Genomic DNA, 20146 nt, shown 5'->3' on the forward strand with positions numbered 1-20146 from the left:
CCTTTACTTTCTACTGTTTTCTGACTTTTCTTACACTGATGTAGTGTTTAGTTTGTATAAGACTACATCTTATTTTACTTTTCCAGGAGTTCAAATGATATCACATCAACTTAGATTGTTGAGTTGATATGTTTTGTATTGTAAGTCAAATTTTTAATTCTTGAAAACTTATAACTAGGAATGTCCCAAACAAGATTTTTTCTTTATCTCTGATACTGATTTGAATCATTTAAAAATAAGAATCAGCTAAAACGAAGTTTCAATCTGATACTTGCATTATTTTGCACTTTTTTACAGCACAGGCTTGATTACAGACCATAAGTACATTATTAAAATCAATGCCAACATGTAAAGATACCGATACCTCAGTAGCTTTACTTTGCAGTGAAGAAATATTACAAATATTATCAAAACCATAATTTAAACTGATCATATGGCCTGTTCAAAACTGAATCACTTTACCATTCAAATTGCTGCTGATTTGATGTAACGTAATAAATAATATTCCTATTCAGACATTAATGGCTGTTGATTTTAATGCAATATTCTTTCCAAAATAGTTAAAAAACAAAACAAAACAAAACAATGAACCCCTGCCAAGGAGTGAATAATCAGCTGATGTGTGAATATAGCTGGTCTACTGAGATAAGCAGACTCGAATTACAGTTATCAAATAAATCAAATATTTTTATTTATTCTCAATAAATTTATTATTTTTCTTCAGGCTTTATGATCTCATTTTACTAGGTCCACTTTCTGATTTCTGACATGTTTTTAGACCCAAGTTCTGTTTATAATGACATCAGGTTACGGCGTTAGCTTAACTAGTAACAGAACTAATCACAGTGATTGTGTACAAACTCCGCACATTCAGCAAATACTTAAATAGACTCCTGGAACTCCTGTCTGCCATGTCTAAGAGACACTCTGGCTTCAAACTAAAAAAAGGAAGCTGCTTAATTTTGCTGTTAGCTCACAGAGACTCAGACCTGCAGCCTATGGTGGTGAGTTTAAAACACACTTGTTGGTTTTTTAGGTTAAAACGACGCATTTATGGCTTAATAAAAGGCTTTATGAAAATTAGTCAAACATCAGTGCCTGACATTGCTAATGTTGGGTTTATTTAACAGGAAAATTCCTTCATGGCTCATCATCACTTCCAGCCAGATCACACATGGCTGACTGGTAAGGAACAGACCCAGTCACTTCAGGTGTTATTGTGTGCAATTCTTATCTCCTCCTGTCATGGACCGAGTTGAAAAACAGGAGGAGTCACAGGAATTATTAGAAAAAAATAGGGGTTTTATTTTAACCCCCCAAAAATTGTTTTTTGTATACTAAATACTGAGCTCATAAAAAGGTCAAAAGAAAAACAACTGAACTCGGGCAAAACAAACATGAAGAAACTAACTGGCTGCACCAACAAAACAGAACTCACTCTCCAAAATGACACACAAGGGTATATATACACTGGCTGATCAGACCACCATTACACACAATAGGGATACCTAAACACAATACAATCAATAACTACAAACAAACAACACAGTACAGTTAAGTTTGCTAATAAACTAAACACCAAAGAAGGAAATCAAAAATGTTACACTTTAAATTCAAATATTAAATTAAATACAAAAGCTTATTCAAACAAAGCAAATTCAAGTTCCTCCTCCCCAGCAGGAACTAGTGGCGCAGTCCAATTATCCCCTGTGCTTTTAGGTGTGCCACGCCCTGGCCACCATCTTTTGTCAGGTAACTCCTAGCAACCACGTCAGGTGAGAAGCCGGTAAAACAAACAAAGAATTAATCATAAGGACAAACCAAAATGAGCATGAGTTACAAATAACTAAATGTGCACGCTTACAAATAGCACTAATGTATTTAAATCAACATTTTATTACAAATTAAAGTTTCATGTTTAATGAATGAATTAGGGTGCATGAGAGTTACTGACTTTAGTGGAGTGTGGCTATGGGTTTGGCCATCACACCTCCTGATTTTATTTCATGTTTATGTTCACATTCTTTACACAGTAATGGATGGAATTTCAAATTTAGCTAAGTACAATAATTGAAATAAATGAAACACAAGTAAAAGTAGATTTATAGATTCAAATAATTACTTAAAGTATAAATTACATAAAATTCATGCTCAATTACAGTATTGTGAGTAAATGTAATTTGCTACTTTCCACCTTTGTTATTCTGAAGCTTAGTGTTAGTATTAACATTAGCTTGTAGTTCAGTGGACTGCTGCTGTTTGACAGCCCATTGCTGTCTGGCGGCTTACTGCTTGCTACTGTCCAGCGGCTCGCAGTCTGGCAGTTTGTTGCTTTCTGGCAGCCTGTTGTTCATCACTATTTTGCGGACTGTTCCTGAATTGCTCTCTTTTTGTATTTTAAAATACTTTCATATCACAGGCATGTTGGCCCATTACATCACAAAGGCTGTGCTCCAGCATTTAACCACAGACAGTAGATCAACAACAAAAGTTAGGAGTGTAGTGTGTCAGCTTTTCTGATACCAATCAGTGAATTGGGAATTGCAAGTACAATTCTATTTTCCCCTCAAATTTGAGATCACTTAATACATATGTACTCTAAAATAAACATCTCTAACTTTAAAAAGCAGTGATGATTCTACTGTAAAGCAAAGTTTAACAAGCTTCTATGGATTAGATCATTTTGACATAGTCAGAGAAACCTGAGAAAAACTTCATAATCTTTTAGGCCTGCTCTTGTACAAGGTTGGTGGGTTGGTGTGCAACAATAAACTTTCTCAGTTTTTATGATTAATGTGATGTAAATTACTTTTTATGTGGTGGTGGCTAGTAAAAAAAATACTTAAAAGCTTTACTTTTGTTTGTATCCTTTTTGTTTGACAAGGTTGTTGTAACATGACTTCCTGCCGTCGGCCTAAATTTGAGCACCGGTCTTACGATCTAAGAAGTTTTGGGAAATCCTGGTCAAATGTCAGTCAGCCTGTTGTCAAATGACACTCTGCTTTTGTGCTTTTGGAGACAAAAGTTCAAGCTCGTGACTTGACTGGGAGACAACTGCTGTAAAACTGTGACTTATCTGCTCCCTGTCTGAGTGATTTGTAGTTTTGAAGTTGAGGTTGTTGAAAAGCCTTGACAATATAGAGGAACCAAGCGCCTTCAGAGGCAGACATACAGGAAAAGGCCAAAGGTTTCAGATTTAAATCTAGTAAAAGATTGTCACATGCCCAAACTGGTGGTGGTGTTGCAGACGCTGTTCCTCTGTGTTAAAGTGTTTCTATAAAGCAGTCTGGGAACAAACTGATTATCCAATTGGAAAGCCTGAGCAGCAAGTTGTCTCCCTCTCTGCTGTGATTCTCTGAAATGTCATTCTGACTGATGACAGCAGCATTAACTCCCTAGATGGCACAGGAAACACTTAATATTTACTGAGTCTCCATACTCACTGGCTCGATTTGATTCAAATGCTAATGCATGTATCAAAATGGTCCTGGCACATATCACTGAATACAAAAAGACAAATAGTAAATGTTTGGCATTCTTTCAAAGAATGCATATTGCCCACCACCTTCTATGCCACTTTTAATTCAAGCTGACCACCACCGCCATCAGCCACAGCCACACGACTACGACTAAAACTGACTGAAAGATAGTCATTTTTGGGTTGGCTAATGTCAATTGGCTGTCACAGCCAACTTGAATTGGGTTGAGTTCTTATGTTTTAGTTGTAGATGTAGATTCGATGATTACTTTTCCAGACAAGACAGTGTTGACTCTAACAATTAAAGCCAAAGTTTTAAGCAAAGATGTGCAGTGTGTAGAGCTTAGAGTATGTAATGTGTATGACTCTCAGCTACTATCACACCAAATTTAGTTCCATATTTGCACAACTGACTAAGTTATTGCAATTTTTGTGTTGGCTAACGTTGACTAGCTGTGGTGACCATCTTAAACTGGATTGATTTCAATAGATAATCAGTCAGTGTAAATGTACATCCAGTGATTACCTTCTTAGAGTTAGAATAAATGGTAAATGGTTTGCACTTATATAGCGCTTTATCTAGCCCAAGGACCCCAAAGCGCTTTACACTACAATCATTCACCCATTCATCCACACATTCACACAATGATGGCGGTAAGCTACATTGTAGCCACAGCTGCCCTGGGGCGGACTGACAGAATAATATCTAATTTGTCAATTGGTTCATTTTGCAAACAGACAGGGTTTACACCAATAGTTATTGTTAGTATAGTAAGTAAAAGTATCTCACAATTTTTAGCACATCACGCAAGTGTTGGGAATGGTACTCAGTTAAATATTAGCACAATTTCTGTAAAGATGACTGATTTTTAGCCATTTCTGCATTTTGTAAGGTCGGTTGAATTAAGCTGACTTCCAAATAAAATCAGCACTTAACCCATTCATTACTTTTTACTAATGAATAAACACACAGACATGGGCAAAACAATATTGCTTCACCTTCACCTTCTGGTAATGGCTGTAAATTCATTTTAAGATTTGCTGAAGACATTTTAATACTCCTCTGAAGTGTCAGCCAGCAGTGTTCAGGCTCCTCTGTAGTGTTTGTGTTGTGCCAGCAGATGGGGAAAGGAAACATCTTTCTGGGATCAGGAGCCGAGCAGCAGCTTGGCGTGAGCTGATCTAAAGTCTGTGCTGCAACCGCACGCTGCTCTAACAGCAATTCAGAGACCAAACTTATGTTGTCGATGTCACAAAACATTTTGTGACTAAAGTTTTCCGACTCAGTATAGTTGAGCATTTCAGTTAGAAACCTGTTTTAAAATAAAACAAACATGTAAAAAGTAATTTTATTATTCTATTTTGTTGTCAGGAGTATATACATAAAGTTTTTGTTTAATCAGTGCATTCTATTTGTTGATAACACATCTAGTTTCTTTAAAACAATTTTTAAAAGTAAAGAAAATAGTCTCTCTTGTTCTCTGTATTTTTTTTTAGATTTCTTTATTTTTAAAGTCAAATTCAACATTAGCGGAAATAAATATCTTTCAACGCTTACCTTTTCAAAATTGTAATCATCGTAATATCCTAATATTTAAAATCTATAATATATATATATATATATATATTGTCCTTGTTTTATATTGTTTTAATTTTTTTTACACATCAAAAGTTTATCAAACCTTATAAATTTATTTCTTTTTCCCTCCTCTAGATTTTTATTACCCGCTTCCAAAGATAAAGGCAGAGAAATAATGTTTTTGCTCATGTCTTTTTGCTGTGTGTGTTGGTATGTGTGTGTGTGTACGTGCGTGTGTATGTGCATGTGTGTTTGTTTTTCTGGACATTAGCAAAGTATCTGGTGAACCAGAGGATGGATTTGAACTGGATGCGCAGATTATAAAAAGTAATCATCAACTTTTGGGGTCAACCCTATTCAAGATATCCACCACAGCTAATTAACCTTAGACTACACAACAATAAATATACAGTACTGAGTTTAAATTTGGTGTGGCAGTAGCTGACAGTCATGCACAACACATACCCATAAGTGCTAACAGGTCATGCAAGATATTGCGTGAGAATGCACACAATTTTATTTTCAAGGTTGGACCTAAACAGCAATAATTTTCTCAACATACATACAAACATTTTAGTTTAAAACTCTGGCATAAAAGTTGATAAGCAGTATGCTTTCCTTCAAGGAATGCTAGACCTTCATTTAAGTTTTAAAAGTTTTAGAATGACCAATCACGGAGTCATCAGATTTTAATGTTTCTCCTTTGATTTGGATGAGGAGTTGCTGCTCTTTGTTGTCGTAGGAAAATGAGGATCAATGCTGATTTCATCAGTGTTGACGGGGGTGGGGTATGGGTGGGGATCATGTTACTCTCATATTTTTTAGAAATCCATCATGCATCTATAGGAGAAATGACTCATACACACTCATTTTCTCTCTCACACACACCCTTCCTGAAAGAACGTCTTCGGAAATTATTTCTTTCCCTGCGTGTCGTCCCACTCGCACCCCCCAGCCCCTCCCCTCCCTCACGATCCAGCCTCCCCCCTCCTCCCTGTCCCCCTCCTCTCTCTTACGCAGTGTAAACACAGTGTTCCAGAGGAATGTTGGACTCCCTGACCTCCACTGCAGTTCAGTGGGTTCAGCCTGGCCGCGCTGTGCTCCGGCATCATCATCAGCAGTAGACCCCAGCCTCCTCCTCCTCCTCCTCCTCCTCCTCCTCCTCCTCCTCCTTCTTTAGATACCCTTCCTTTCACTCCTCCTCTCCTTTCCCTCTTTTCTTGCTGTTTAGTTTGAATTTTCTTCCCCTCTGTCCTTGTCCCTCATTGCCACCTCCTCCCTACACACAACCTTCTCTTTTATTCCCCTCATCACCTACTTGCATGTTTTCTCTCTACATCTTTTTTGTGTGTGTGCATGTGTGTATACCCACTTTCACTTTACCTTCCGTTCATTTTACTGTGCAGCAGTTGATTGTTTTTTGTAATTCCTTCCTTTTGTTTGACACAGTTCACCAGTTTGATGCTGATATCCTGATCCAAACGAACATGATTTAGAACGAAACCATAACAAAACGTGCTGCTGTTCCTGTCATGATTGAAACCACACTCATGTTTCTGACCGAAGAGCACACACCTTGCATGAATACTATTGTGTGCAAAGCTTCACATTCATCTGAAGCCTTCACATGCACCCTCACTGCCTAAGCTTTTGCCCCACTTACTTTCCTACACCACCCCCAGCTCAGCCCCCCAGTGGATTTCATTTCCTAGAAACAGGATACCAAGAGTCAGAGGCTTTGCGCTATGAGGTGTCTGAGGGAACAGAAAGTGAAGGGTTACAGAGGTGACAAGATGCCAAAAGCTGGTGTATGCTGCTTTCTCAGACTGTGGCTGATGCAATGTGCTGAGGTTCACAGGGTTTACTTTATGTGAAATAGAGTAGATTATAAATACATGCAGGCTGCCATTGCAGGTTGTGCTGAATGCAAATGTCTGAGTCTATCAGAGACTGTTTGTTTGTTTGTTTGTTTGTGATAGGTTCTGCTTGTGCTGCAGGGGCTGCGCAGGTTCAGCTGGCTGCTTCGCTGGCTGATCATCTGTCTGTCTGTCTGTCTGGCTGGCTGGCTGACTCGCTGCCAGCAAACCCCACCAGCAGGGTCAGCAGCCAGACAGTAGAGAGCTGGAATATTGATAGATTAGAGTTTGGTGTGTGTATGTATTTCTGTCTGTTTTATTTGTGGCAGCCAAATCCACACACACTCACAGATATTTGTGCCAACTTCACACTTTCTACTTTCGAATGGACAGATTTCACCCTCTGATTCAAAGTATTTGAAGTCAGTCTGCACAAGTTGAAGCCTAAACACACTGTACTGAACCAGAGAAAATATAGTTTCTGAAAATCCAGTGTGAATGTTGAAGGATTTTGCTGCAACATACTGAAAAAGCTGAAACTATAGTTGAAAAAACAGAACAATAGCTAAGAGGTGAAAAGAGCAAAATGTTAATTAAAAGCTAAATTAGCAAAGCAATAACTAAAATACAAAGTACCAGAAAGGTAACTAAAAGCTAAAAGTAGCAAAAGTCTAGCTTAAAGGTAGATGTAGCAAAAGGCTAGCTAAAAGTAACAAACAGCTTGCTAAAAACTAACAAAACTGTAGTTGACAAATAAACACCAACTAAAAGCTCAATGTAGCAAAAAGCTAACTAGGAGGTAAAAGTAACAAAAGGCTGGTTAAAAGTTTAAATTAGTTAAAAAGTAAAAGCAGCAGAATTATAGTTAAAAACTAAAGTATCAAAAGGCTAGCTAAAAGCTTAATGTAGTATTTGAAGACAAAATTAGAGCAAATAGGCTCAGAAAAAAACAATGTTTCTTGAGGAAATTGAAGGGATTTCAATGTATTCCTACTCAGACAATACTGAAAGTCACAGCACTCATCTACTGAATTTCTATGTAAAAATAGCTAAAATGGCACACAGGCTGCAGAAGTCTTTAGACTGCAAAACATGTACAAAACAAATTTAAATAAAAAGTAGTGTTAATGCTAAATCAGAGTAAAATATTGTAAAATACTGTTGACATCTTTTAAGTTCAAGTTAGGAAATTGTAAGAACTATCTTCCAAACAAAACTTTCTCACAGTCTGATTGTGAATTGTATAAAACATATATGTCAAAGACATGTAAGTACGATGTAAAAAGAACCAGAGCAGAAGAAGGCGGTCACGTGAATAAACAATGCGACTAAAGTGTGGTGAGTAACTGAGTCAAAAACCTTTTGATCTGATTAGCACCAAGACTGACTACAGGGTAAAGTTTTACATATATAAACTGAAAAAGAATAATGTGTTTATAAAATAAAGTTGAATCAATGCCAACTATATCATTTGACTCATTGTAAGTTGATACCTTATTTTTTGATCAGAAATTAAAACACACTCATAATGAAGGATGATCTACAGAATCTTTCAAATTAAAGAAATCTGTCATGTTAAGGTTTATTCATTACAGACACTTTATTTTCCATCTTCCTCCTCATAATAACAAGCATTATCACTGTATGCCTTTCAGAAACATTTTTTTGATGTTTGCTTGGATTCAGAGAACTTGTTCAATCAAGCTTGTTGTTCTACAAACAATTCTTCATATCTATATATCTTTTCATGTTTATGGTTTCTTCCATGAGTTCTTAGAATCTAACTTCTTCTGCATACATTGTGCTATCTTAATTATTCGTATATCAGAACTTTAAGTTTGATCAGGAATAGTGTTCTATGGCTTGTTTTTTGGTAACTTTTGTACTTTTACAAATATTTAGCTTTATTTGAAACAAAATTCTCTCTTAGAGTACATTGAGATTTTTTCAGTTCCTTCAAAAATATTGTTGTCTTTGAAATCTGTTCCATTTTACTTGCTCTGTTTTTTACTTCTTATGCTACTTTTAGCTACCATTCTGACACTTTTAGCCTTTAGCTACCTTTTTGCTACTTTCAGCTTTTAACTACAGTTGATCAGTTGTTGGAACTGTCACCTCACAACAAGAAAGTTGCAGGTTCACCTCCTGGCCTTTCTGTGTGGAAAGGCTGGAAGTTTACATGTTCTTTCTGTGCTCACATGGGTTTAATCTGGATACTCTTGTTTCCTCCCACACACCAAAAGCATGCATTTTAGGTTCATTGATAACTCTAAATTGTGCCTAGGCGTGAGTGAGAACATGAATGGTTGTTTGTCTCTATGTGTCCCTGTGATGGACTTGTGACCTGTCCAGGTGTCCCCCACCTCTCGCACAGTGACTGCTGGAGATAGGCACCAGCTGCCCCACAACCAAAAAAGAAAAAACTGCTAAAGAAAATGGATGAATGTATCTTTTATTTACTGTTTTACTACATTTAGCATTGCTTTGCTAAATTTAGGTAGGTAGGTAGGTACGTTTATTTATATAGCACTTTTCAGCACAAGGCGACTCAAAGTGCTCAGAACATGAATGGTTCTGAGCACTGCAGAACCTGTAGCTAAACAGTTCTGTTTAGCTACAGGTTTATTAACTTTAGCCTCTGTTTTGCTAATTTTAGCTACTGCTTTGCTTTTTTTTTTAACTCTAACAACACAGTTTTAGCTTCTTCAACAAATTTTAGCAAATTTAATAAGCTCTCTGTATTTTATCTAGTTCTCTGAGGTTGGGATTCTTGCTGCTCATTCATCCAGTAACTGTTGTGTGAGGATCAGCCACTCAGGTGGAGCAGCTGTTGCATTCACCAGAAGAGACCCCTTTTGTTCCTAGGCACTTGTGGTCACTTTGCTTGTTCTGCTGACAGGAACGAGGAACTTGGCTGACCTCTGCTGGGCCCTGATAGGGAGTGTTGTAGAAGTAGATCCTTGCTAATTATGTGATTAAAATATGTACATAGGTCTGCTTACTATTATGAATGTATTTCTATTTTAACCATGATTTCAGGGAATATTGGAGAGTTAGAAACAGTTGTCTATCAGTTTAGTACCTACAACTATAAAATAATTTGTGTATGAAAGCTGTGGTGTTCTTTAAATTCTCAAACAAACTTTTGTCTACTTGTAAAACATTTTTATTCCAAATATTCAGATTTTTAAAAATGTACATTAACAATTGATGCTCTTGACTGAAGAGTGACAGCAAGATAAAAACAAATAAATATTTTTTAATTAAAATTTTGTTGGTGGAAGCCCACAATAGGAAAAAAAAGGAGAATCTGATCCAAGCAACTTGTCTGAGAAATGAGCAGAATAATAGAGGGAGAGAGGGAGTGGAAGAAGCAGATGGCTGGAAATATAGCCTGTTAAATTATTCATCCAGGCTGGAGTCTGGAGATAGATGGATAGGAGCTGGCACGGACACTTTTATTAGGATTCCGAGAGCTGTGAGGAGAGTGGTTCTAAACTCTGTAATTGCCTTTTGAGACTAAGAAAAGTGATTGCACTGCAGCAACTATTTGCTGGAGGGATTAAGTCTAAAGTATTCCACTGAACTACAAAAATAAGTTTAGATGTGCATGTGTCAAATTTCTGAAGCATAAAGAAGAGTCTGAGCTTTGTTTAGCTAAATGCAACTGCAGTGATTTGTCTTTGATTCAGGATTTTTGTTCATGAAAGATGGTTTGTGTGTCTTATCTGGGAAAGCAGAGAACTCAGTTTTATCCATGGCTATTGTTGATGGTTTAATCTGCTTTGGTCTCTTTTCACCTCTTATGTGTGAAAAGGAGCAGATGATGAGTATAAATACTCTTTTTTTTTTAATAGTGATTGAGTACACAGTACATCATTGGGCAGAATGCTATGCAGTTCAATTCTGTTTCTTAATTTAGCACCAATTCAAAAGAAAAAAAGAATCTCAAGGCACTATGTAAAAAAAGACAAGTCCAAATCATAAAACACTCATATCCAAATTCATATCCAAATTCAAACCAACTGCAGACACTTCATTCCAATTATAATGCAATGAAATGCCAATAAGTAAGAGTTGTCTAAGGAAAACAGCAGACTGTGCTAAATCTTCACGTTGTTGCAATCTCCTATCCTAAGCAGCATAGAGGTGACAGTAGAAAGGAATGACTCCTTTTTAACAGCAAGAAAGGTATTAGTTCAGGTTTACTTTCTATGAGAGGAAAAACAAAGAACAACACAGGTTAATGACAGCAATAATTGAATATATAAACATGGAGAGTAGCGAGAGTAAAGACAGCAGCAAAGTTAGGAAATGTGGTCAGTTTGTCCTCCAGCAGTTTAAGCCTATAGCAGCATAACTAAGGGGTAGCTCAGGAAACCCAAGCCAACCCTAACTATAGGATTTATCATAAGTCTAGTTTTAAAAGCAGACAGTGTCAGCCTCACACTCAGAAACTGGAAGTTGGTTTCACAAAAGAGAACCTGATAACTTCTCCTTTTAGGTGCACAAATTATAACTCATAACTGCTTCCATTATACTTCTGGAAACTATAGGAATCACAAGTGAACCTGCCGTCTGAGAGCAAAGTGCTCTATTAGGAAAATATGGAACAAAAAGATCTTTAATATAAGCTTTGAATGTTAGAAGGTATTAGTTTATTTCTGAATTTGACAGGGAGCCAAAAGAGAGAAGCTAAATATCTTCCAAATATGCCCTCCACAATTTAGGTTTGGTCTAACTGAATAAAATAGAAAAATGGCTGTAAATGGTAGTGAAACTGTGCATACAATAATATTTGTGGATGGAATATGACATGAATGCCTGCTGCTGGGAATGCAAGGGTTGCTGAGGGTGATTTGCTTCATCTGAACCAGGGAACAACTGTATATCACTATGATGTCTTATACAGTAACAGAAACAGAATTTTCATTACTACACTTTCAAAGGTTTAACTAAAATACTTGTATTGAAACCCTTTATTTATTTTGTTAAAAAAAAAGTACAGTTTGCTTTACTTGCCTTGGTCAACATGGTAAGACAGCAAATTTAACTGTGTGGCGATGTGTATCATATACGACTCGCCTAGATCTGCACACACACTTGGATGCAGATGCACACACTCTCCTGAACGGAGGGCTCCAGGGAAATAGAGCAGAGAGGAAGCTACGTGCCTTCGCCAAGCAAGGGCTGTCTGGTGTCATGGCAACCGGTGCAGATTACCCCACCCTCCATCAGTCAGTGAGAGGAGAGGCAAAAGGAGAGGAGACACACAAGCACAAAAGCAGATGCAGAAATGTACAGAGACATTCACGATTGGGATTTAAATGATGTGGCACTCCAAGTATTCATCTTGATCAGGACTCAGAGACTGCAGGACATGACCTTCATCATGAAAAAGATAGCTCTGAATTACCAGGCCAGCATGTAGAGGCAGAGAAGATGCAAAGAGGGAAGTGAAAAGGTGCTGGAGATGTGTGGAGGGGTGTTAAAATGTAGTAGATATAGAGTATATTTTGATTTTTAAAGCTGTGAGGTTGGCCTTATTGTAGGGATGGAAAGTTAGCAACATGCTAATGTTTTTCATTAGCACGTTATGAGCATCCTCCTGTGTGTGTTTACAGCATGTGTGCAAGTGCTGCAGCCTGAGAGCTGAGGAGGAATGCTGGGCAGGATGCAGAGCAGAAGCAGTGATGCATAGTCAAGCTGACAGCGAGAGAAGGGAAATAAGAAGAGAACAGCTCACAGCTTTTTGGTGGGGGGAAGTGGGTGTGGGGTGTGGTAGTGGAAAAGATAAATAGCACCAACATGAAGTGAGGAGAGGGAAAGAAGGGAGGGAGGCTGAGGTCATTTGAGGATATCTCCTCCTAAATTGACTGAGGCACAGCCATCGTCCACAGTTACATCACAGCTGAGCTCAAACTCAGAATGAACCTCTCCACCCCCCACCTTCTTTCTGTCTCTGCCAAGCTTTAAATGCTTCAGAGGCTGCTTATAACTGGTCAGCAATTACGCAGAATAGACTGTTTGCAATGGGACACATCACATTTTAAAGATGTGAATGAAAGTCTGAACTGTACTTTTTGTTGCTTCTCTTTTACTGCAAGCTATGACGGTGACAAAAGCGATCTAAATCTTTCGCTTTGTGTGTGTGTTGTTTTGTTTTGTTAAGACTCTCACTGTAAACAGCACTGTGAAGCTCCATGATCATTTGAAATGCTCCTTCCTCCAGAAAATAGGTCTGTCATACAAAATCAGTTACCAGTGCAGCCATGACCATTATCCCCTGAATCAGTGTGCCATATTATTAAAATGCTGGAAATAAAGTATGGCTATTTCAGCAGAAACTAGAGAAATCATATTTTTTTTAGAAATGCAGAGTGAATGTTGAGTACTGAACAACTTTGCTGAAAAATATTAAACTGAGCTGTTTAATCTAAAAAAAAGCCACCTAAAAGCCTAATGTGGCAAAATGCAGGCTAAAAACAAGAAAATGATAATAGTAGCATAAGACACATAAACAGAGTATGTATGTTGCAGCAAATTTTAAAGAGAAGAATGTTTTTGATGGAATTAAAAAATCTAATGCATTTCAATGGGACAATATTTATAAATAATTAAATATTTTGAAAAATAGAAAAGCTACAAAAGCCAAAAGTCCTAGCACCTATCTTCTGAATGAGATAAATGTTGTGATGTATAAATATCTAAAAAAGCAAAAAAAGATTAAAATGCACAAATAAATAGATCATAAAAATTTATGGAAAATAAACAAACAAACAAACAAACAAAAACTTTCAAAACAATGGAAAATAATGGTGCGAATGCTGGATTAGCATTCACACATTAACAACTGAGTTTTAGCAGAGCCATGACTGTGAAAGTGACTGTTATAACCATATTTCTACCAGGTTTTACTTCTGCTCTGAAATGCGACTACATGCTCATCTCCAGCCACATTTGGGCATTTGGCACACATTTACAGTGGAGCAGCCCAACAGGAGCACAGAATGGAACAGAGCAGCTCTGCAGGGTAACTCAGTATTCAGGGTTCTGTTACGGGAAACCTCAGCTCACCTGTGAATGTTTGGAGAAGAAGCCACTCCTTTACCTTTCATGCTCATACTTACAGTAGATTTGGCTGTTAGAAGCCACAGCATCAGTTGTGAATCAACTTGTACTCAAAATGTTAGCTAAGACATTTAAGACAATATTTCTCATTATTAGAGCGCCATCTTTTATAAACTGAAGAAGGCAGCAGGGACTAAGGTGCACTTCATCAGCGTTACAGATCTGAATGCTCTCAGGTCAAACAACTGACCCCTTTCAATTACCAATACTTCAGTCATTGTGTGTAAAATCTCCTCTACTAAATTTTAAAGATTTCTTTCTTTCATGGTAATGTTAGGAAGTAGTGATGAGTTCATCTTATCTGTGATATGACTACAACTATTTAATGTCTGCGAATATGTTAAAATTATACAATGAACAAATGAAGGCCATGTTATCTCATCTGAAACAAAGTGTTGAATTCACCTAATAAGCAATGTTATGAACAGGATAATGTTTCTTGATCTTCTAAAAGATCAAATTGTTCAGAAATCTGGATTTCTTGTCCAATGTATTTGGATTAAATGTACCAGAATACTATACATCGATTACTATGATTGTAGCATTAAGCATATATATAGATATACTGATATGGTATATAAATATGATATATTTATATAAATATATGATGGTATTAGCTCAAGTTATGCTTATGACCCAGGGATAGAAAGAAGGAGACGCAGGGGTGCTTCTCCCTCCAAAAATTGAATAAAGAAGAGGTTGTATGTTGTGACTTTGTGGTCGACCAAAGTTGAAAGGGTGCAAAATGGTGTGTGTTTGCTGCTAGCTTGAAAAGGTAGAGCCGGTAAGGTCAACATTCTCACTTTATATTGTTCAGCCACATTTCTTACCAGCTAAAACATAATCGCCCATGCAGTAACTATCCAAAAGGAGGCTCGTACATATTTGCTTACTTAAATCCAGGTGATAACTTCTTTTTGGCCAGGCAGTGTAAGTTGTCATATTAAATAAAAAGCTGTTGTCCATTACACAAAAAGCAGTTCAAACAATATACTTCTTTGTATCTGCAATTAATCAAAGTGCATTTCTATGTTAAACATATTTCCCTGCAAAAAAAAAAAATCAACATGGTTCTTCAACACTGATCAGACCAAAAGCCTTTCACTTTTTCATTTAGCATCTGTAAACAGATTTACATTGGATTCTAAAAAGAAGAAACATAGTGTGTTCCTCATTAACCTAATAAGGAACGCGCCTTTTTAGGGGTACATTCAGCAGCACACATACATTTGTGGTAACACGGATGCTGTTTAGTTGAGAAAACAGCTACAAACTAAAGAAATGGTGTCATACCAAAGTGTAAAGTTTTAATAATAGTTAATGTCGCGTTCTCACACCAATATGTATGTTGTTTTTGACAAAGAGTTGTTTTATAAGCCTGAAACATTATTTAAAAATCTGGTCCCCTATTTGGTTAACCATTAGCCTAGCATGGACGGATACCTTTGTCTCTTTCTTCACACTCTGTGCTCTACGACTGATGTCATGGTTGATAAATTGATAACTATTTGACAGAATATCTCTTCAAAGTTGACTGGACTATTCCTTTAGAAATTTTCTGTTGTCAAATGTTTTAAGTTAGATCGACTGGCTTTGACAAATAATAAATATTCAATTAAACCTGACCTATTTATTGTCTTCTTGTGTCCAGGAGCTGCAACATCTGCATACCTGGGTGTACAGATGACACCAGGCAGTCTGTAAGTAACCATGTGTTTTACTGTTCATGTACATGTAAGAGCAAGCTGGTGGTTCAATGCAAACAAATTTCAGCAGGTGGTCTGCTGGCAGTGCTACAGAGTGAGATTTGTTACAGAGAACTCCATCAAAGTAATATGGGGCTTCGCCATCCATCAACACAGCCAGATAACACAGATGGTTCTAATTTATTAAATATCCAACATGCATATTGTGGGGGTACAAAAAAAGGCAGTTTGCACAGATGCTTTTCTGGAAGACACAACGAGTAAAGTTTGAGACCGTACAAGTCAGTGGTCCCTGTTTTTCTTCTTTTTTTTTTTTTTTTTTTTTTTTTACAATATTTTACACTGTCTTCACTATAGGTCAAAGAAAAATTAAATCCTTGTTGATGCACTAAATGTAATTCCTAAAATAGAGTAAAATTTTCAGTTTGTGGTTTCTACCAAGAATGTTTTAAGCATCAGTAAAGAACACACAAAGCTAAAGTAAACCACACAATTTTACTTACTTTCTTTATTCTTAAATTGTGTGAACAGCATTAACATGTTTACACCAAACCTTCACACTATGTGTGTTCCTGTGGAGAGCTTACTGCATTACATGCTGTTTCAACCCAAATAGCCTTCAGCAAGACTGGTTTCTAAAGTCCAACACAAAATCTGCATCTATTCAGGTTGCACCTCTACAACTGTTTCATTTTTGGAGTCAACCCAATTCAAATGGACACCACACCTAATCAACTTTAGCCAGCACAAAAGTGGCAATATTGCAGTGAATTTTACAGATACCGAGCAAAAATATTGTGTGGTAGTAATTGACAGCCATTTCTAAAACATAATCCAACTGTTAAGAGATCATGCAAGTTTTCATGAGACATTGCAATATTGCATGAGCTTGTGCATAATGTTATTTTCAAGAATTTTTTTAAATGACATTTCTCAACATGAGATGATCTTAGTCTAAAACTCTGAAATGAAAGGCAGCAGGCAATATGCATTACTTCAAAAATTGGTCTGTTAATGTCATAACTACAATTGAGTAGCTGATGTCTTTCCATTCAATTTTTTACCTGTTTGTTCCTGTTCCTGTCCAGCAGTCATTGGACGAGAGGCAGGGTATTCCCTGAACATGTTGCCTGTCCATCAGAGGGACGCAGAGACAAAGAACCAATCACATGCTCCCTCACACTAAGGGACTATTTAGAGTTACCTAATATTTTAACATTCATGGTTCTGAATTGTGGAAAAAACCTGGACTACCAAGAGAAAACCCATGCATGCATAGGGAGAGAATGCAAGAACCACCACAGCCACACTGAGCCACCTGTGTTTCCATGGTCTTTTAAAGTTCATAGGTTTTTAAGTTTTGCTGGACCAGTCATAAAGACGGCTGTATTTTCTCACAGCCTCGGTCAGTTTCTTCTTAGCAGAGCAGTAGAAGCAAACTCCATTAAAGCTCACCAGCTTTCTCTTATTAACACGCTCACAACAACTAGTTCTGACCAATCACACAATACTTAATGCAAAAACCTGTGTGAAAAAGTTCGTCCCAGACCTTGTGTCATAAAGGGGTGGACATAGTTGCTATGCGAAAAAAAATGACACAATTTTCGTCACACAACCACATGACTGAGATTCGATTTCATGACTTCTTACGGAGCATGGAAATGCATACTTGCCAACATTTGGTAATGTCGATGTGGGGCAACATAGCCCCCCCCCCCACACACACACACACACACCTGCCCCCAACCATACACATACACACACATTCACATTTTAAGTATTACATTATCTGTGTTTAAGTCTGTCTGCCCAAATATATACAGTTGTATATAAAAAGTTTTGCAAGACACAGCTTATCTATTCTTCAGCTGATCGTGTCTTTAAAACATCATGCAAAAAACCCACTCACAGAAATACACACAAACATCATAGATACAACATGATTTTCCTGAATTCTGATCAATTAATTTGAATTAAACACATATCATAGTTGCTTAAGATCAGGGCTCTCAAGTTTTGATCTTTCTCTCCATCCTCTCAGCTGTTATATTGTAAATTCTGATCAGTAAACAGTGGTTACTTGTTATTTATTAGTATTAGTAGCTTTAGCTAACCTGAACATTTCCAGGCCTCCTCTTGAAAAGCTTTCATCTTTCATGCCTACATCTTTATCTTTCTGCCTCTTCAGTTTTCTACCTCTCCATCTTTAGCTCTATGATATCAGATGACAACACGACTCACACGAAAACAATCGCGCACCCGCGTGTGCTCGAGGGGGCATGCGGGAGCGCCACTGTGGACACAGATTGGAGCGGGTCTCCTCTCTGCTGTAAGATTGACAGCTGTCAGTGCTTGGGGAAGTGGGCGGGGCTTACGGCACGTTGCAGAATGAGTGCTTTCACACATTGAGCCGCCAAAGTCACTAGATTTGTCGCTAGTCACTTTAAAAAAATGCCAAAGGGATCTGAAAACTCGCAAAATATAGCGTTAAAGTGATAAAAAGGCTGTGCGTGTGTGTTTTTTTTTGCGTGAGAAATACAAAGTCTGGCGTGTGAGGGCCAAATGCTGGACTTTTGGCTGTCCCGCACAGGGTGTTGCGGGACAAAGGACAAGGGGGGACAAATATGCCAAATATATTCTGTCATAGATGTTGGGTTCTTAGGTTTACACAGTAAATGCATTGTTGCTCTGTTCTATTGCTGTTATTCTTTTTTGTCACCAGACGGCACCATAGAGCAGAAGAGACTGTGTTAGAATACAGAACAGAGTGAGAATACTGGTGAGCCTTTTTCTGTAATGGAGTCTCAACAGTTACTAGAATAAAGTTTGTGAGTTTAAACTGTTGTCTCCTATTTTATTACAACAAACAAAACAAAATTAATGATGAGGATCAACACTTCAGTACTGTGTCCACTGCCTTTCCTGCATTATACCAGTGAGCCTTCAATACCATTTACAACATGACAAAAATATTTGACAATTGGTATGCTTATCATAAATACTTGGGAAGACTTATGGCCAGATGCAAGATGACGTGCTGTTCTGTGCTTTAATTTGTTGTAAGATAGGTGTTTAATGTTTAATCTGTCTATTTATGAAATATTTTATTTTGAAGGTCAGCTTGGACATGTAACAGTAAGTCAGCCATCTTTGTTAGTTTTCAGTAAGCTACATGTGAGGAAGTTCATCCAGAAAGAAAGAAGAAAGATCCACCGATTGTAACACACCTGAGTGTGTGAAAGTTGTTCTCCGCCTTTGACCCATCCCCTGAGGGAGCGGTGAGCAGCAGGGGTGCCGCGCTCAGGAATCATTGGGTGATCTAACCCCCCAATTCCAACCCTTAATGGTGAGTGTCAAGCACGGTCTTGCAGTCTTTGGTATGATATTGAACCCACGACCTCCCAGTTTCAGGGCGGACACTCTACCACTAGGCCACTGAGCTGGTGCACTGCAATCTGCTTTCTGTTTACGCCAGAGACATCACCGTCTGTAAGTTTTGATTTAATATTCAGGAGTAGAATTTCATTTAAGGTGTATATGTGGAGAATGTTTATAGTAAATGTAAGACTTGATTACGATAGCTGACGCCGATGGTTTCAAGCTGATTTATTTTAAAGCAAGCATGATTTTCTAGATTTTCTGTGTTTAACTTTCTTCTGATGACGCTAAGCTAAAAGTAACTATTTTGTTTCTATCCTACAGTTTTACTCCATGTTAAAAGTGTACGTGGTTCATCTAAATAAATTGGAGCTAAGGAAGCTACATCCTGACTCACGTATTCATTCGACTGGAGTTAGGCTTACTGCTAAATTGTGTTGGACACACACAAGGAGAGCAGGACAGTAAAAAGACGGTTTGCAACTGGCGGAACATCATTAAAGCAGTTATGTCAACTGATATGTGAAGCCTCCTCAAGATGGGGTGTCAGTTAAAAGCTAAAAAAGTGTGGGTTCAAGTTCGAAACACTCAAGTATGTCAACAGTCAGTGCTACAGCAGCACGTGCTAGGGCAAAAGCAGAAGCTGCTTGTGTACGTGTCTCATTTGCTCATGTAGCAGCTTCCGAATGGTCATCAGAATCGGCACACAGACACAAGAAGCAGTTTTCTGGACACTGCACGTTTATTGCACCCTTTAAAACAGCAGCAAAAGGCACAAATCAGTGGACAGTTGATACAGCTCCCAACACAGAAAACTCCCAGCACAGACAGCTCATTTTAACTGTGGCAAAATAAGCGCCAGCTGCGCACATGGAGCGGGGTGTGTCACACTAATTACTGTCCTCATGCAACAAGCAATGTTCGGAACCATGAACTTGGTAACAAAAATAAAGAGAATGAGTCTCAAAATAGTAACAGTAAAAATAAACAATTTTCCATGTTTTGAGAATGTTCATAC

The 20146-nt window shown here is 37.7% G+C and overlaps 1 long non-coding RNA gene across 1 annotated transcript; it reads left to right on the plus strand.

Annotated features, from left to right (window-relative positions):
• The first annotated feature begins 1743 nt into the window (after positions 1 to 1743).
• Positions 1744 to 19227, plus strand: LOC119616725. Its single transcript, XR_005232725.1, has 4 exons — positions 1744 to 1775; positions 15696 to 15744; positions 18908 to 19096; positions 19156 to 19227. It is a non-coding gene; the product is annotated as an uncharacterized LOC119616725 (long non-coding RNA).
• Positions 19228 to 20146: the final 919 nt, after the last annotated feature.

This window comes from Kryptolebias marmoratus, linkage group LG2, assembly GCF_001649575.2.
Source record: "Kryptolebias marmoratus isolate JLee-2015 linkage group LG2, ASM164957v2, whole genome shotgun sequence".
Classification (NCBI taxonomy): Eukaryota; Metazoa; Chordata; class Actinopteri; order Cyprinodontiformes; family Rivulidae; genus Kryptolebias; species Kryptolebias marmoratus.